Below are 18,090 nucleotides of genomic sequence, written 5' to 3' on the forward strand. Positions count from 1 at the left end.
AAGGCCAGAGGTGATCACTAAGACAATCTTGTCTGACCTCTTGCCTAACAGAGGGAAGAGAATTCTACTTTATTTTTGGCTTTGTGTGAATGATGTGCACTTTAGTAACACAAGTTCAAAAATTCTGGCTAAAGTTAGGTAGTATTTCACTTTTATAAATATTAGGTACTAATCCATAGGTGTAAATCCATATTGAGGATATATTTAGAACCTAAATGATTGGCCTTGCTTACTAAGGTGCAGCCATAGGTTCTGTTGAATATAAACAATTGATCTAAGTGCCTAACTTTCGACTTCAGTATTTGAAATCGTTGCAGCAAATATTATGTACCATATGAACTAGAAAACTTATCTCTGATAGAGAGCAGTGCTCTATCATCACTGATGGGATACTTTTATTTGCTTGTATTGCAGTAGCACCTATTGTGATCAATAGGCCTACCAATCTTTCCCTAATTGTTAGAAGTAAGAAGTAGATTAAAGTCCATAAGATGTCATAGCCTACAACAAATATTGATGAGAAAAGATACAAAAGGGAGAGCAGATTGAACTAGTCCAAAAAAGAGGCCTACTTATCTAACTCAAGAACTGTGTTAAGGTCATGTGTGGTAAACAAGAAAAGTGTAGAACAAGACATCTGTGAACCAAAATGGATATGGCAGAAACTAGTTCTAACTGGTGAACAAAATCATGAGGAGATGGGCTATTTTGCCCCCCTCTTCCTCTGTGGGTCCTTAAACTTTGGGCCAAAGCTGCTATCCACACAATCTCCTGGGACCACAGGCCTTTGTAATTCTGCTCCTGAAAGTTGCAGGCCAGTCCATACCAGTGAGAAGGACCCAGATGACATCACCATATCTACCAGCTTCAGCTGAATACCAACCACCATCTGAGATGAAACAGGATTAGACTTTTACAACAATAGTTCCAGTTCATCTCAACTAACATCTCTTTTCCTCAAATGAAAGTTACTATCCAAGACACTGTGAAACAAGGGTTTTTCCTCTAAAAACTGTCTCCAGCTAAAGGGAAAGGGATTGAGGAATGTTGTTAAAATGAAAGGGACAATGTCAACCTGAAAATCTAAGCCCTGTTGTGTTTAGTATTGCCACTACATAACACCTGGCTTCAGAAGTCTGCAACTTGCTCCTTTTTGGCTGACTTGTGAAATTAAGATTGTCTTGTATTTTATTTAGACTTGTGTTTATTAATAAAACAAGCTTCTGTCCCATGTTCTGGATGCTTTCATTTGTTTTGTGACATAGATTTAAAAAAAAAAGAAAAAAAGAAAGAAATACATTGCAACTTTCCAGCAAGAGTAACATTACTTTTATTTTTAGATTTCAGAACGATAACACACAAGAAGCCCCCAAAACAGAGCCAAAGCAGGCTGTTCCTTACAACAGGCACAACTCATTCTGCCGAATGTCTGCTCTCACACTTCCCTATAGAGTCCTCTAACCTGAAAGCAGAACCAGGAAACCCCTGAGCATTAAAAGTGATCACTTTGCAATTTTAATAGTTTTCCATAAACCACAGCTTTTTCATAACAGTACCATCCAAATGGATTGCATAATAAAACCAGATTGTTTAATAACAGACCTACTATAGTCATCTAGCTCCTTGTCAACCTCTTTGTGGTTTCCATGATGACATCATGCTGCTGTACTGCTCTGGAAGTCCATAACTTCCTTAAAAAAATACATTTGTAAAAGCTGGACTGCGGCTGGTATTTCTATCAATGAACAATTATTATCGATGGACATATTTAATGAAGATGGATTACATAGGTTCTGCAGGATTCTTACTGGTTTTACTATTTTTTTCATCTTTTGAAGCAGTCCTTCCTGCTCTCACCTGTACAAATATCCATTCAGTGGCAGCAGAGTTAAACCAATGCTGAGTGCTTTTGAAAATCTCTCCCTCCCTCCCCACCATCTTCACAGCAGGAGAGACCTACCATGTACTTTATCACCACATGAGAGCTTTGGGAAAAGTGCGGACTAGGTATTATTTTCCCTAGCAGTAACTTCTTCCTCTCCCTTCAAAAGTCCTGGTAGTGGCAACTTCTGTTTCTATGTGGAGGGGTGTCTCTCTCTCCTTGTTGAGCAACTTGTTGGTGCAACAGGATGAAGAAACAGGAAAGAGTGAGTGAGGGATGAAAGGATGTTAGCATAAAATGAATTTTTGTTTCTTTATAAAAAATAGTCTTCTCACCACTGATCTAGCCATTGGTAGCAGGCATCATGGTAATTCTTGAAGAATTTGAGGAATGACAAGGTAGTGACTTTACAGATTTTTGACAAGGAATTTTACTATACATAAGGGGCAATATGGTAAAACCATACAGGTACTTAAATGGGAAGCTGGTGTCACTGATGGGGTCAATACAATGTTATGATGGAATACTAGATCTGAGAGACAGGACACAGCTCTAATAAGGTGAAGGCAAGGAACTTGTTTCATGTAGCTAAGAGACAGCTCCTAGATGGATGCAAAAAAGGTAATATTGTAGTCAGTGTGACAAGCCAAGAAAAAATATATGGAAAAGTAAAAATAAGATGTTATGGCTAAGAGGCTAAAATATATAATGGGGAAATAAAGTTAGATTCTAAATGAGGTTGAGTCTCCCTTTAAAACAAGACACTTGTTGGTTACAAATTGCTGATAAAGAAACTGTTCACTTAAATAACACTATGCAAATTTTAAAAAGATATATTTTTGTAACATATAGCCACTTGCTGGCATGTCTAGAATTGTCATGGATAGAAAACAGGATTCTCCAATTGCGTATTTCCTCTAGATTCTCTATGCTTTCTTTTTTTTCCCTAGAAAGACTTCAAACATGACAAATGAAGCACAATTCTAAATGCAATCTAGATTTAACTGAAAGAACTCCCATTATGCAGCTCTATCAGTTATATAGTCACTTGTATTTTCACTGCTCAGACCTGCAGCATTATTAAAAAATCAGAAAGCAAGACCAATGTTTAGCACACACAATATATCCAAGATGAGTCTCAGCACGTGGTGGAATTCAAAGTAATCCAATTTTTATGTACATCTCTTCCTTTTATGTGAATGATCATTCAGCTTAGATTTAATTACTGGATTTAAATATCCAGGGGGACTCCTTAGGTTAGGCTTTGTCTACCCTAACTGGATTTGATAATATGATGCTGTAAATTGGCTCTAAGTATACAGGATCCTTACATTTCATTTTTGGTCATTCATTTTGAAAGGTCACCAGCCTCCTTTGTAAATATTGGAAGTTATGAGAATGTAAGAGGAGAGTCAGGCAAAAACTAGTCAAGTCACTAAATAGACTCAGATTGCCCCCTCCTGCATTAAAAACTGCAAGAGGAGACATTTTGTGAGGGATTCTCCATGAGGATTTTCTCACTGAGATTCGCCCATCTCACCCCATCAGAGATGGGTGTACCCTCCAGGGAGAAACCTTCCACAGTGCTGATCCATGAGAAGCCGGGGACAGCTGCAGAGGCTCTGCACCCCGACATTGGCTCTGGTGCCTCTCTACTCCTGAAAAGTGTGACTCCACTGAGACCTACAGCTGTATTATCTTTATCTTGTCAGTTTTGTGCACCCAGAAAGGGGAACAGTATGCATCCTGCCCCTCTACCCCTCTGTTACTCCCTACCATGACACCATTTGTGTGGCTCTCAGCTAAAGCAATTGGATGTGAAGGGTAAAAAATAGCTTGGCAATAATAATACTTCATTTGCCTAATGATCAGTATGCTTCTGGGAGGTAGGTGGGCAAGTGTTGTTATCAACATTTTTACAGATGGAGAAATGGAGGCAGTGAAGTTAAATGATTTACCTAAAAGACAGAGGGTGTCAGTGTCAGAGTCTGTAATAAAGAACAGGAATTCCTGGCTCTGAAGCCAGTGCTCAACCCACCCCACCTGGCTGCTCTCTTAGAGTGGATAACTAAATAGTCACCATGTCTGAAGTGTTCCAAATACCAGAACAATGCTTAATTATAAATGAATTGTTTAAATTGTTCAAGTGAAATCAGAAATCTGATGCATTTTCATCAAAGCAAAATGTGTAATATATTGAGATTTGGCCATGAAATGTGTAAAATACCATTTGCTTTAGAATCTATTAGACCTCTCATAACATAGCAAAGATATAGAAATATAGAGTAATGTCAGACATGTAATGGCCAGTATCATTTTCGAAAAGTCCCTTAGTGTAAACAAGAGTTGAAAATCCATATCTGTGCACTCTTTGTCTTGGAAATTAGCTGAGGAAGATGCTGCAAAGGTGCACTGCAAATCCTTAGAGTCTGAAATGAAGCCTCTGATCTAGAAATATGTAGTGATTAAGGATGTTTGGTGCAGGAAGTATAGAAACTTGTAACTACTCTATAATGAAAAGTCTCTGTAAAAGATGCCACTATCTGTTAAGAGGAACATTTCCTATGTTCAGACCTACTTTATTTTTCTGTGAGGGAAAGTAGTGTAAGGAAAAACACATCAGTTGACACCTCAAAGCATTTATACCAAACTCATCCCTCTTAATATATTCTTATTTTATTCTTTAAAATCAAACTTTCAACACAATAGTTACCCCAACTTCAAAAGGCTGGACCCCTCTTTGAGCCCTCCCCTCCCCACCCCACCAGTCTCTACACTTGAAAGAAGCAATGATGTTTAACACGTTCCCTGGATTGAATAAACAGAATAATAGATAAGCAGCCACATACGACAATGATGTTATGGGAATCTGGTGACATAAATCATTAGCACTTTGTTTTGCAAGGTTGCTTATTTGTTTGTTTCTTTATAATATATGGATTTTTAAAAATCTACATATAAAATTCAAACAGCAACAAGAAGTAAAAATAAGGCTCTTTCTTCTCTGTTTCAGCCCTACTTATTTCAAAAACTCATTATAACAAGTTCAGTTCCTGCTCCAGAGTGAATATCCCCCTATTAATTTCTGAATAATTTCCCCCAACTTTTCTACCCAGCGGGATGGACAATGGTTTATGGGGAATTAGATGGGTACAATGCCATTTTCTGTAAGGCTTTATAAGAATATTGCAAACATTCTAGGTGACAGTGTGGTCTAGTGGTTAGAGTGTTTGAGTGGGAATCAGGTGATACATTTCATTCCCATTCTGTCACTGCCACTCGATGGTAGACAAGTCACTTCGCGACATTTCTGCTTCCCTTCCCATCCTCTGTCTTGTCTACTTAGGCTGTAAGATGTTTGGAACAGTGACTGTCTTTTCCTATGTGTATACACAAAACCAAGTTGATTAGTGCCTCTAGGACCATTACCATAAAGACATTTGGAAGAACAGCAATGTTTACTGGACACTTCTTTTTGAACAGGAAGGCAAACTGGGTTTTTTCTACTGGTCACATTTTGTTTTCGATTTTCATTTCCTACAGTTTTCTAAAGTGTTAAGTGTAAACATATATAAAGCCACTAGCCACTAAAATTGATTATTATAGCTAATCAGACTATACATCTTGTTCAGGTGGAATGAAACTTAATGTCAAAGGTCTTGCAGAAATTTTTACTCATACTAAATCATTGAATTAAGAAAAACAAGTTGCTGCTGCTAAATTTTCTTCTGGAATAAATATCTAACCAAAATATTCAGTGAACTCTCTGCTCTTTCTCAGCCTTTATTATGTTTTTTTTTAATCCAGCTGCTTCATAATTCACCATACTCTTTTCTTCTCCCTACTCATCCTCCTTCCTGGGGCCCTCAAGGTTTTTCTCATGACCCTCAACATTGTTTTTTATTAATATATTTTACATTACCTCAAAATAGGCTATGCCTCATAGCAAGATCCCTTTGGATCACGTCTTCCAACAAAGGCAAATGGTTCCTAAGAACTATATGGGAGCCAAAAGATTCACTGTTCAAGAACTGAAAATCTCTTACTGTTCCTTGGATAATTGACTGAGCCACTGGATTGAGAAGTGTGGTGATTCTGAAAGGGAAAGTTTTTAATTTTAAACAAAATGGGAACTTGTACATGTTTAATAGGGATATGTTCTCCTTAAACTGGTGGTTAGTTAACTTCAACACATTGTTATAACATTAAGGTGGTGGTGTTTTCTGTGTGTGTTTGCATGTGGGTCTCCTCTGATCATCTCCACAACTCTTCCCCCTAACGTTGCTTCAACTTTGCTTGCCTTGACCAATGAGTCATGGATGGGACTCTCTTCCAGCTAATTGATATTACACTGTGCAGTACATGAAGGTTTCTGAATGCTGATGTGGCTAGCTAATTCACTACTTAGTAATGAGAGAATTTCAAACAAGGACCAGGTTTTTCCTAGTATTATTATTAAACATTTTGAACAGACCACATGTTCCCTCAGAGGCCTTGGATGATAAACCTTTCTTCTGTTTTCAATATGCCCCAGTAGTTCTCTCCTCTGTGCCTCCAACAAGCCATCTACCTTTGAAAATCATGGAATTGCCTCAGGGTTGCTAACCTGTCTTCAAGGGTCCAGGCTGCTGCTCCCTTTAATCTTCCCCAAACTCAGGAAGCTCTCCTTTAAATGTCCAGAGTTAACACTGTAAGCCTGAATTCTCATACTGTATATGTGGGTTCTTTCAGACCTCTGTGGTTTGGAGAAGTGGACACAATTCTCCATGGGTCATCATGGTGAGAGTAAAAAAATTATACACATTCTATTGTTGATTCCATGCATTACCTCATTTGATCACCCACTATGGTTCAATGTAAGTAAAAAGAACTTTTCAGAGTTTGATGGTTACAGAGCACTAAAATTGTAGATACAAATCACTTTGGTTTATACTCAAAGAATTTTGGTTAACATATATAAACAGAATTGTAGAGATTTACTAACACTGTAGTAAACTTCAATTTTGCAAATAGCACTATTAGCTGCCATTGCTTGCTGGAATCAGAGCAAATACCAAATGGAGACAAAGCATTATTTTTAATACTTTTATACAATTAACACATGATGGTCTGCCCCTTTGGTATCTGGAGTTGCCAATGATGCTCTTATCTGACAGTAACCTGGCTCAGTCCCTCTTCCTGTGCAGAAAGTGTCTCCTTCCAACTCAATGGGCTGTCGAGTGGAATCATGGACTTGCCATAGTGTACAGCTTTCCAAACAGAGGCATTATCATTAAAACCGTGTGCCATACTCTGTTAATTGGGAACATAAGGCCATTTACCTGGGCATCCCAGTTAAGAGGCTTCTATTCTATGACATCTATGGTACACTGGAAAAGAATAATTAGGAAAGCTGGTTGGGAATTTTTGGATGAAACAGTTTTCTGTCAGAAAGTGCTGATAGTTGAAATCTAAACTGTTCATGGAAAAAGGCTGGTTTTGATGAATTTAGAAATTATCATTATTGTAACTATGCCCACAAAGTTTTTGCCAGAAGCTGGGAATGGGTGACAGGGGATGGATCACTTGATGATTACCTGTTCTGTTCATTCCGTCTGGGGCACCTGGCATTGGCCACTGTCGGAAGATAGGATACTGGGCTAGATGGACTTTCGGTCTGACCCAGTAAGGCCATTCTTATGTTCTTAAGTTGTGGTTCACTCCTGAAAAGGTACACAAGATATGGGAAGCACTAGGAGCCCTCTGTACAGTGATTACTCAAAATTGCATCCGTCCTTCTAGTGCAAGTGTGGACATTAGCTTTGCTAACAGGGATGAGGATATAGGGCCAGGCTTAGAGGTGAATGCAACCAGTACCTTCATATGGGTATAGTAGTGATCATGTCATCCTTTTGTACCAGGCCATTACTTAATAGGCCAGATCAATTCCAAAGGAATTACTAACTTTCAGTCTCATCCAATTTTCAGTTAAAGTCAGTAGAAAGGCTCCCATTGATTTCATTGGGACAAGCCTTTGATAACTATACCAAATGGATATTAGGGTTGCTAGGCATCCTTTTTTTGTTTTGTTTTGTTTTACCAGAATGCCCAGCGGAAAAGGGATCCTGGTGGTTCTAAAGTCTGGTTGGCGGCACAGAGAGACTAAGGGAGGCTTCCTGCCTGCCCTGGCTCCATGTGGCTCCCAGAAGCGGCTGGCATGTCTGGCTCCTAGGTGCAGGGGAAGCCACAGAGGCTCTGTGCACTGTCTATGCCCTGAGTGCCGGTTCCGCAGTTCCCATTGGCTGGGAACCGCGGCCAATGGGAGCTGTCGGTGTGGTGTCTGCAGGCGCAGGCAGTGCACGGAGTCCCCCTGGCCCCTCTGCTTAGGAGCCGGACATGCCAGTCGCTTCCAGGAGTCGCCTGAGGTAAGCACCACCAGGCCAGAGCCCGAACCCCCTCCCTCACCTCAACCCCCTCCCATACCCAAACTCCTTGCCCCAGCCCTGAGCCCCCTTCCACACCCAAACCCCTCATCCCCGGCCCCACCCTAGAGCCCACACCCCAAACTAGAGCCTGTACCCCCTCCCACACCCCAATCCCCTACCCCAGCCCTGAAGTCCGTCCTGTACTCCAAACTCCTTGGCCCCAGCCCAGAGCCCCCTCCTGCACTCCAAACCCTTCATCCCTGGCCGCACCCTCAGTCAGAGCCCTCACCCCCTCCTGTACCCCAACCCTCTGCCCCAGCTTGGAGCCCCCTCCAGGACCCTTAACCCTTCATTTCTGGCCCCACTCTGGAGCCTGCACCCCCAGCTGGAGCCCTCAAACCCTCCCATATCCCAACCCCCTGCCCCAGCCCAGTGAAAGTGAGTGAGGGTGGGGGAGAGCAAGTGACAGATGGAGGAGGACGACTGAGTGGGAGACGGGGCCTCAGAGAAGGGCGGGCCAAGGGTGGGGCATGGATTAGACAAGGGTGTTTGGTTTTGTGCGATTAGAAAGTTGGCAACCCTGCTGGATATGTCACCATATTTATTTAATAAGGACAACAAAAAATAACCTTTCCTTACAAGAGAAATTCACAATTATTGTGTAAAAAGGACAAACAATTTACAGAAAATGTCAGGGAGTTTTTAAATCTGAAATTGCTTTAAGAAAGAAAAATTGAAATGAATAAAACTTTATTTAAAAAAAAAGAATGTTTTTAGCCAATCCTACGTAACAATAGAGTCTTACTGAGATTGCCTTAACTATTTTATTGAATAATTAAATCATCTGTAATGTGCAAATATTCATTTTTGGGCATATCTACCCATCTAATGCATAAACATTTTAGTTAAAAAAATAGCTCTCACAAGACTGGAATGTTGTAGAATGGTGGGCATTCCCAGTGAACAGAGATCTAATAATGTATTATTCTGTCCATACATTCCTTCATGCCAGCCGTCATCAACTGAACATAGAGCCAATAAAATATTCTGCTTCAGGCACTGTGGTCATATGAATATAACAAAGCAAAGAAAAAAAAAACAAATTTGAGGGTCGTGATGGTTGCTTTTTTCCCTAATCTTGGTGCAGTTTTCTAAATCTTTGTCTAAAATTTTCACAGGTTTTCTTTACAAAAATAATTCTGTAGTAGGTTTCCGTTATAAACCCTGAAAAATAGTCAGAACACACAATTTCCAAAGCACATTGTTCTAGTAGAAATCTGTCTACCTATCTAGCCTTTTATAATTGTTGTCTGATATAGGGAAATTTGAAATAACAAGACATGTCTTCAGTAGTGAAAAGCAGTTTAGTTTTTGTGTACTGTCTCTTTACATCTGTGGATGGAAGTCAGGCTGGAGGAGATTGGGAAGGTTCTAGGCAGAAAGTTTAAAGAGAAGCAGGGAGAGAATGTAAAGGGATAATACTATTATCCTTTTCTGTGGATTTTTTGGTTCCATATTATAAGAAAGTGGCATTCTCTGGTTCTTTAATTGGTCATATTAGTTTTCACAGCTGAGAAAACTATGCCAGGCCTTGTAGTGTTTTGTTTAAACATAGTCTGAAGCTGAAGCATTAGTAGCAAATTTGCTGAAATTCTACCCTGGACAGCTAGTTGGAGAGATGTTGCAAGAAACCCCAGAACTCTAAGAATTTGAGAACACACCTAACATACAAGGTGGAATTTGGGATAATGGTATCAGATGCCAATGAAAGAAGAACAAGGTTTACTCTAAAAGAATAATTTTCTTTGGGGACTTTACTATAATTAAGGTCTGGACACCAAATTAGGCCTACTATTGTGGTCTGGGGAGCAAACTGTGGAAGGACACAGGGGTAGGAGCTTTGGAGATGTTTTTGATAAGTGGTCAAAATCGTGGATGTTTGTCTGAAGTGAAACTTTTATATATGCTCTCTGTTAAACCCCTGTTTCTTCTGTTTCACAGTTTACTTCCAGTTGGGAGGATGAAGCATCCAACTACCACCATGGACTCAGTAAGCAAAATGCTATTGTTACTAATGTATCAGCATAGAAAAGAAATGCACTGCAACTAAAGCATCAAGCCAGCATGGCTGACATTTGTCCTCTGCTGAATAAACTTGTGATCCTATGAAAGGATGAACAGCCACCACTCCCACTGAGGACATTGGAAATTGAAAGGGCTCGCTACCCAAAGTAGGTACTTAGCACCTTGTACAATTGGTTGAGAAGATAGCAACATTCTATTTTCAATTCCAGTCCCCTTTTTGTCCTCATATGATTCAATCTCCATCATGTGAGTTAGGTGCTGGTAAGCCTTTCAACAATTCCAAAGCTGACTGATGCATTTTTTTGCATTATGATATATATCTTTGCAGATAAAGATGGCTGTAATTTACTAAACCTTCTCTTATGTCATTCAGATCTGTTGCTGCTTTTCCTGTCACTACCATTGATTAATGAATCACTGTGAAATATTTCACTGCTGCAAGTTTATGCAAATCTACAATTAAATATAAGAAGGTTATTTCAATCAAATCAATCAGATATTGTATCTATTTAAAACTATAAAAGCATAATTTCTAATGCATAATTAATGATTAACAAAGACTATTAATAATTAAATGATGAGATGTTATAGTAGGTAAGTTATAGTAATTTGTATTTTAAATATATAAGCTTCCTTTTCTATCTGTTGCCAATTAAATTGTCAGACCTAGAAAAACAATTATTTTCATATTTCGCTTCACTTTTTTTGTGATCACAGGAGTGTGTTAGGATATAGATATTCAGGCCTGTCGGTAAAGGCCTGTACTCGAAGAATTTAGGTGTATTCTTATCACTTGGCTAGTTAGAGATATAAAAGAAAGAATCAAAATCACTGTCTGCCAGTGTAAGGTCCTTCTCTTACTGTGACAGTCTGAGGCCCTGTTCTTAGATTAAGGCCTTTGGCTAAGCAGCAGAGGCAGCCATAAGCTGGGAAGTGAACGGTCACATCCTCACATTCCAAACTAGTCACATTGAAATAAGGTGCTATTGGGCTGTTAGGAATACAATCCTGTCCTGATAGTGCCTATCACCTCCAGAGAAAGGGAAGTGCCTAGAAAATGTAAAAGGAAACTTAGCTTGATAGCATCCTGTCTGGCAAGAACTCACTTATCAATAGCTGGGATGTGAAATCCTCACTTCTGTATTGTTTTGTCATTATAGTTCCCACTTTGCTATTGTTTGTCTGTATAATCTCTCTCTGGTTCTGTGATTGTTTCTGTCGGCTGTATAATTAATTTTGCTGGGTGTAAACTAATTCAGGTGGTGGGATATAATTGGTTACATAATCATGTTACAATATGTTAAGATTGGTTAGTTAAATTTCAGGAAAATGATTGGTTAAGGTATAGCTAAGCAGAACTCAAGTTTTACTATATAGTCTGCAGTCAATCAGGAAGTGAGGGGGTGGGTGTATGGGTGGGGCTGGGGAAATGGGAACAGGGAATGGGGGTAAGGAAATTGGAATCATATTTTGCTAAAGGGAGAAATGGGAACAGGGAATGGGGGTAAGGAAATTGGAATCATGTTTTGCTAAGGGCAGGAATGGGAACAGGGACACAGGTGTAAGGCTCTGTGGTGTCAGAGCTGGTTAGGAGGATACTAAGGAAGGAAACTGGAATCATGCTTGCTGGAAGTTCACCCCAATAAACATCGAATTGTTTGCACCTTTGGACTTCGGGTATTGTTGCTCTCTGTTCATGCGAGAAGGACCAGGGAAGTAAGTGGGTGAAGGAATAAGCCCCCTAACAGAGTGTGTGAGCATCCACATTCTGATACAGTACAATATGAAATACAGAAAACATACCAGTTAAACAGAATGGGTTCACTGGAATCACACAGCACAAGGTAGAAAGCACAGCAATTTGTCAGCATTCAGAGAATCCTTTTCAAAGTGCATTTGCCACTGGTACACGGCCAAAACACTGTTTCACAGCTAAAGTAATATATGTGTCATGAAGTTGTGCTTACACAAAGTGAGTGTTTCCAAAGAAAGGACATCCTTCTCACTTGCACAGCCTCTTTTAATGTACATTAGCTGCATGGTGCTGGCCATGGTGAGAAAACATAGGGAAAAATATCTAAGTGAGATTTTCAAAAGCATTCATCATTGGTCTAACTTCTCCCATTAAAGTCTATGGTGAAACTCACATGGATGGTGTAGACAATCCTCATGAGACAAATCACTTGCCAGCACAGTATACACATTCACTCCAAGGAGATTGAATAACATGTCACTTGCCTCTAGGAAGAGGATTTCACCGCTGTTTTTGGTATTTTTATTCTTCTTTGTTCATAGCAATAGGAAATATGTACATATGGAAAATAGAAATAGATTAGAAGAGGGTCTGGAACCCCTGGTATTACTCTCAATCCACTCTATGGGCCTTATTTTGTTCTCAGTAACACTAGGGTAAATCAGAATTAACTTCACTGAAGCCAGTGGAGTTACACCAGTGTGAAATTGGAGTGGGATCTTGGAATTAGGCACCTGGGATCCAAATCTGTTCTGACCACTTGGAAGGCAGGACTGTACTATAGCAGACAATCCTGAAATTACAGGGAAATATATGAGATGACCTAATAGGTCTCTTCAACCTTTCTATAAATCTATTTAATGAGTCTATATTTGTATTTTAATAATTTGAACATAAGGCTGTGGTTTCTATCTCTGTATAACACTGATTCAAGTTTGGAAAAAGAAAACAAAATAAGTAAGTTAGGAATAAGACCTTTTGTACCTGTAAGGAGCTTTACTAAGGGTAATGTATGCAGAATTGTGTACAAGAAACCTAATGAATATGTATATTTCCTGCTTTTTTTTCTCCTTGGATGGCACAATAGTTGTGGAGAAGGCAATCTACTTCTCACTGTGCATGTTCTTTAATGCAGAAGATAATCTTCTGGGTACTGTAGTGCTCATAATATAAGCAACCTCTTTTGTGACTCTGTATTGCTGTAGGTTTGTAATGGTCCACAGCACTTTAATAATTAGTCTACAGGGAGCCTTAATAGAGAAAGTCAGCTCTTTTAATTAACTTAATCCCCAGTACATGAGTTGACCATGAGACATCAAACCACAGTTTAGCTCCAAGGGCATGTGAACTCCAAGGAAATCTTATTTTTAACCACATTGGTGCTGCACTCTATCTTCCATTTTAGTACGATATAGTGTGCATATAAATACATTGTGCCATTCTTGCCTATGGTAACATTAAGGCATTACTTCTGGTGGAATTAGTGATAACGGGAGATAACTTCCAAACAATTACAGTAAGACATAGCAGTTGTTATAAAGTAACACAGCCACACCTCAGTTTAAGGAAAGTAACTAAGAAGTATTTGAAAATCTTTATTCGTATATTTAGTTGAGCCTAAAAAAGAACTGTGTATGTCTAAAATATTATGGGATCATAATGTTGACAATAATTTTAGCTAACGCTTTTATAGCCAAGTTTTCTGATAGAAATCTGTGCTCTAGTGATTTGGTATTTTGATAATGATCCCCAGTACATGATTCTACAAATGAATATTTTGTATTTATAAGGGCATTTACTGGTACTTTATATTACAGGGTTATTTCTCATCATGATTTGTAATACCTCTTAACAGCAGGAAAGGAGAAAAACATCCTGTGGAGAAGAAGCCAATGACTTTGCCTTTGTTTTCCCCTTTCCTTGTTGTTATAAACATCTTCAATAGTTTTTTCAACAATGTTAGCATAGCTCTGGGAATAGGTCTTTGAGATACTCTAGGCTGAATTAAAATACTGACATCTCAACACCTCTGAAAGGAGGATGTTTAATATACTGCCAACTGCCTTCAAGGTAAACAAGTTGAAGACAGAGTTATACAAAATGAGGCTCTTGTTATATTTTTAGAAGCAAAAATAATTACCAACAAATTTCCTCAAATGCACATTGCTTTGTCACATGGTGCTCCCTCCTTTAGTTAAGGTTGAGAATTGTTTTGTTATCAGAAAATAACCAATTTATTTAGACAGCATGGTTCAATGGTTTGGACACTGTACAAGGAGTCAAGACATTTGGGTTCTAATTCCAGCTTTATCACTAACATTCTGCATGATCGTGAGCAAGTCTCTTCACCTCTGCCATCCTCTGTTTCTCCTCCTGTCGTCTGACTATCTTATCAGTTTAGATTACAATCTATTTTGGAGAAGTAACCATCTTTCAGTATATGTTTGCATAGCATCTAGAAACTGGACCTTGATCAGAGTGTGAGCCTCAAGATGCTATAGTAACACAAATAATTAATAATATGCAGTAGGCCAGATCCTCATCTGGTGTAAATCAAGATAGTGTCATAAAGTTCAATGGGACCACACCCATTTACAATGGCTAAGGATCTAAATCTGTGCCAGAGCTCACTTGTAAATGTGTTTTTGACCAGAAATTTTATAATACAAAGATGTAGAATATTTCTTTACATCTGATCTTTTGTGATATTGCAAAGAATTTATAAAAATTTTCCTTCATACTATATGTTTGAGTCATGTTAAATGAGTAAGCAGAATCAGTGCAATCAGGAGAAACTGGCACATGTTTGTTCTTTCTATTCGAGTAAAGCTTTTAATATATCTCATAAAACACTTCCTTTTTAAAATACTGTTGCATGTATCCAAAAGCACTGTATTTCATAAATGAATTCAATTTCTTGTTTTATTAATCCAGTTATAAAAATATAAAGATGTTTGAAAAGATTGAATTTTTCAAGTCAAGTTAATTTCCATAACTATAAATCTTTTATAACAAATGAGTTTTAATTAGTTTCTATCCTCTGCCATATAAAAGAGGACATAATTATCATGCAATTCATCCATTGTTAGGTTATACACTATTAAAAAGTCCTGTATTTTTAGCACATTCAAAATATTTTCCATCCAACTTAATATCTTAACTCAAGTACCATTAAGTAGTTGTAAATTGAATCACCTTTCTTTTTTGCTTTAGAGCATAGGTCATTTTTTTCTAACAGAGATGGGACCAAACCATATAAACACAGCTCCATATGTTTTGTCTCTATCATGGGTTAAATCAAAACCCCAAAAGCAAATGTTTCTAGCTTGGAGCATAGACCTCACATCTGGAGCCAAATTTTCCAAAATTTGGGGTTGTTTGTATCAGCCTGTCCTAGAGACAGGTTTGGGCTTGGAACTAAGACTAAACTAAATTCAGATTGAGCATGTTGGTTGGGTTCCATTTCTAACAAGAATTTCATTCTGATTGAAATTTTTCTCTTTTTTAAAACTACTTTTCATTAAGGTAAAGACCACACATCTTGTTTTGGGGAGGCAGGTAGGAAGAGGAAGTTACTAAGCACAACACCCATGCAATTACTTTATGTGAATGTGATGGGGGAAAAATTTGAACCAACCTCAGCCTATAATATTACCATAGCCTGTTTGGTCTTTTTGTGGCAGTTGATATTATATATTTGCTTATAGAAATCAAAGGATTAATTGGGAAATTGCAAGTAACTCTCAGGACACACTGGCAGGATCAAAACTTTCTCCAAAACACTTACTGCTCTTCCCCTTCACGTGATCAGAGATAACAACATGCTTGCAAAACAAGATCACCTCCACTTTTTGTGGTAAGTTCTGCTGTCTACACAGATCATTACAGGAAAGACCCTCTTCTAGTGATTTTGAAAGGAAAAGATTTAACATGCCCTAAAATTCCCTAATTCTGCTGGCGTACCTTGTCTTAATTCCACAAACTGCTCCCATCTTCTCTGTGAGAGAAACAAGCCTAACAACTTGATTATTCCTGCTTTCTCTTGAAGTATGATTAGATTCATCCAGTCAGGGACAGAAGCCATAGCATATGACTAAACTGACCTATTACAAAGTTGTATAAAAGATTTAGCAAATGTTTATGTTGAACACGGCTTAGGGCAATTTGTTTTCATGTGCCATTCATCAAATGCTTTTCAATAAATAAGTCAATTTATAAACAGAGGAAATTACAACATGTGTACCTATCTTTGCTGGGATAGTTCACCCAGATCTAGGTATAATGGACAGCAAGTATGACATGAGAGTACATTTCAGTATGATGGAAATAAACAGTCTGAACAGGGACATAATGTCACTGAGTAGGAAGTTGATAATTCTTCTCTATGTGACTCTGAGGAACACCCATTTAAACACTCTGCTTGATCATAGGCAGAGATTACCAGAGATATCTATCAACTGAAAGGACCTCTGGAAAAGGGAAACAATGATGATCATAGGGTAGGTTGAATTGACTTACAAGGAAAATAAAAAAGGATTCAATATACATAATTTTGATGGTAAGATGACTAAAAGAGGGACTTGGTCATGTACAATAGTTGAAGGGTTAGACATAATGGGGAGAAATTGTTCAAGATCTATGGTAAAGATAGAAGTTAACTTGGAGTAATAAAGGTAGGGTGAAGTTAAGCAAAGAATCATTTAGTCTAAGTTTGAAGACACAGAGATGGATTTTAACATGGAAAGCCACACTTTATTCATTGTTGTTGTTAATGGGGGGATAACTCCTTCCATCCCTGCCTCCACAATACTGACCACTGTAGTGACTATTATTCAGGGTTGGTCCATTTCAATCCTCCGCCTATGATACAGCCCACCACTCACTACTCTTTACCTCCCACCAGGATGCTTTCCTGGATCAGGTTTCTGTTGCCAAAATCAGATATATTTATGGATAAACTGGTATTATCAATACATTGCAACAACAGGGGCAACACTGAAGTATCTAGTATCACTTGGCAGCCTGACTGAAGTTGCTACATTGGAGTGCAAAGAATTTCACTATTATCACTCATGCCTAATTAGTTTGTCAGGTACACTGATCTTTGTTAAATACAAAACACACATGCTTTGCAGCTAAACAGGACAGAATTGTCCTGAATTAGAACTATTCTTTATAGAGTAATCCCTAACCACACATACATGTACATCCTGTCCTGGACTCCATGAGTTACTATATTACTATAGTGCGAACCAGAAGGAAAATACATGAGCACTCTTGCAGTGTTCCATTAACTTGCTCCCATCCAATTTAAAATAAATAATTCACAGGATCATAAACACAGCTGCCAAGAAGTGTGTGAATCTCTGCTATAATTCCATTTAGAAGATATTTCAATGCCATATAACCTTTCTGCCAGGTGGAGCTGGCAGCAACCAGGGCCAGGTTCAATATCTAGGGGTTTCTTTTCAATAATAGAACACAGAACCAGCTCAAGCCCCCACCCAGTAACCTGGGAAAATTACACACCATCCCTGGGCGCCTCTGAGAGGCAATACTTCCCCGCTCACAAGCACAGAGTCTGAGTGTAGAAAAGAAACTTTTTAATGAAAGGAGGGAAATCACCCAACATTAATTAGGGAAAATGCCACAAGCAAGATTCATAAACCTAAAACTGTGAGCAGGACACCCAGCCTACAGTGTGTGAAGCAGAGTATTCTGCCTCATGTTCTTAAGTTCCACACCAAAAGTTCCTTTAATGTGCCCCTCTCTGCTCCTTCACCATAACCCACTCACAGTGGTTGCCCTTGGTCAGTGAGGATCCAGGGTTCAGAGGTGCATCTGTGTGAGTTCACCTCCCACCCAGGGAAGAAGTCACCTTGCTTGCTCCAGCACTTGTGCACTTGCTCTAGCTGGCCACCCCGCCAGCTGCAGTTCCTCTCTGGTGGCTGCCCCACCAGCCACTG

Source organism: Natator depressus, chromosome 4 (genome assembly GCF_965152275.1).
Source record: "Natator depressus isolate rNatDep1 chromosome 4, rNatDep2.hap1, whole genome shotgun sequence".
Lineage (NCBI taxonomy): Eukaryota > Metazoa > Chordata > Testudines > Cheloniidae > Natator > Natator depressus.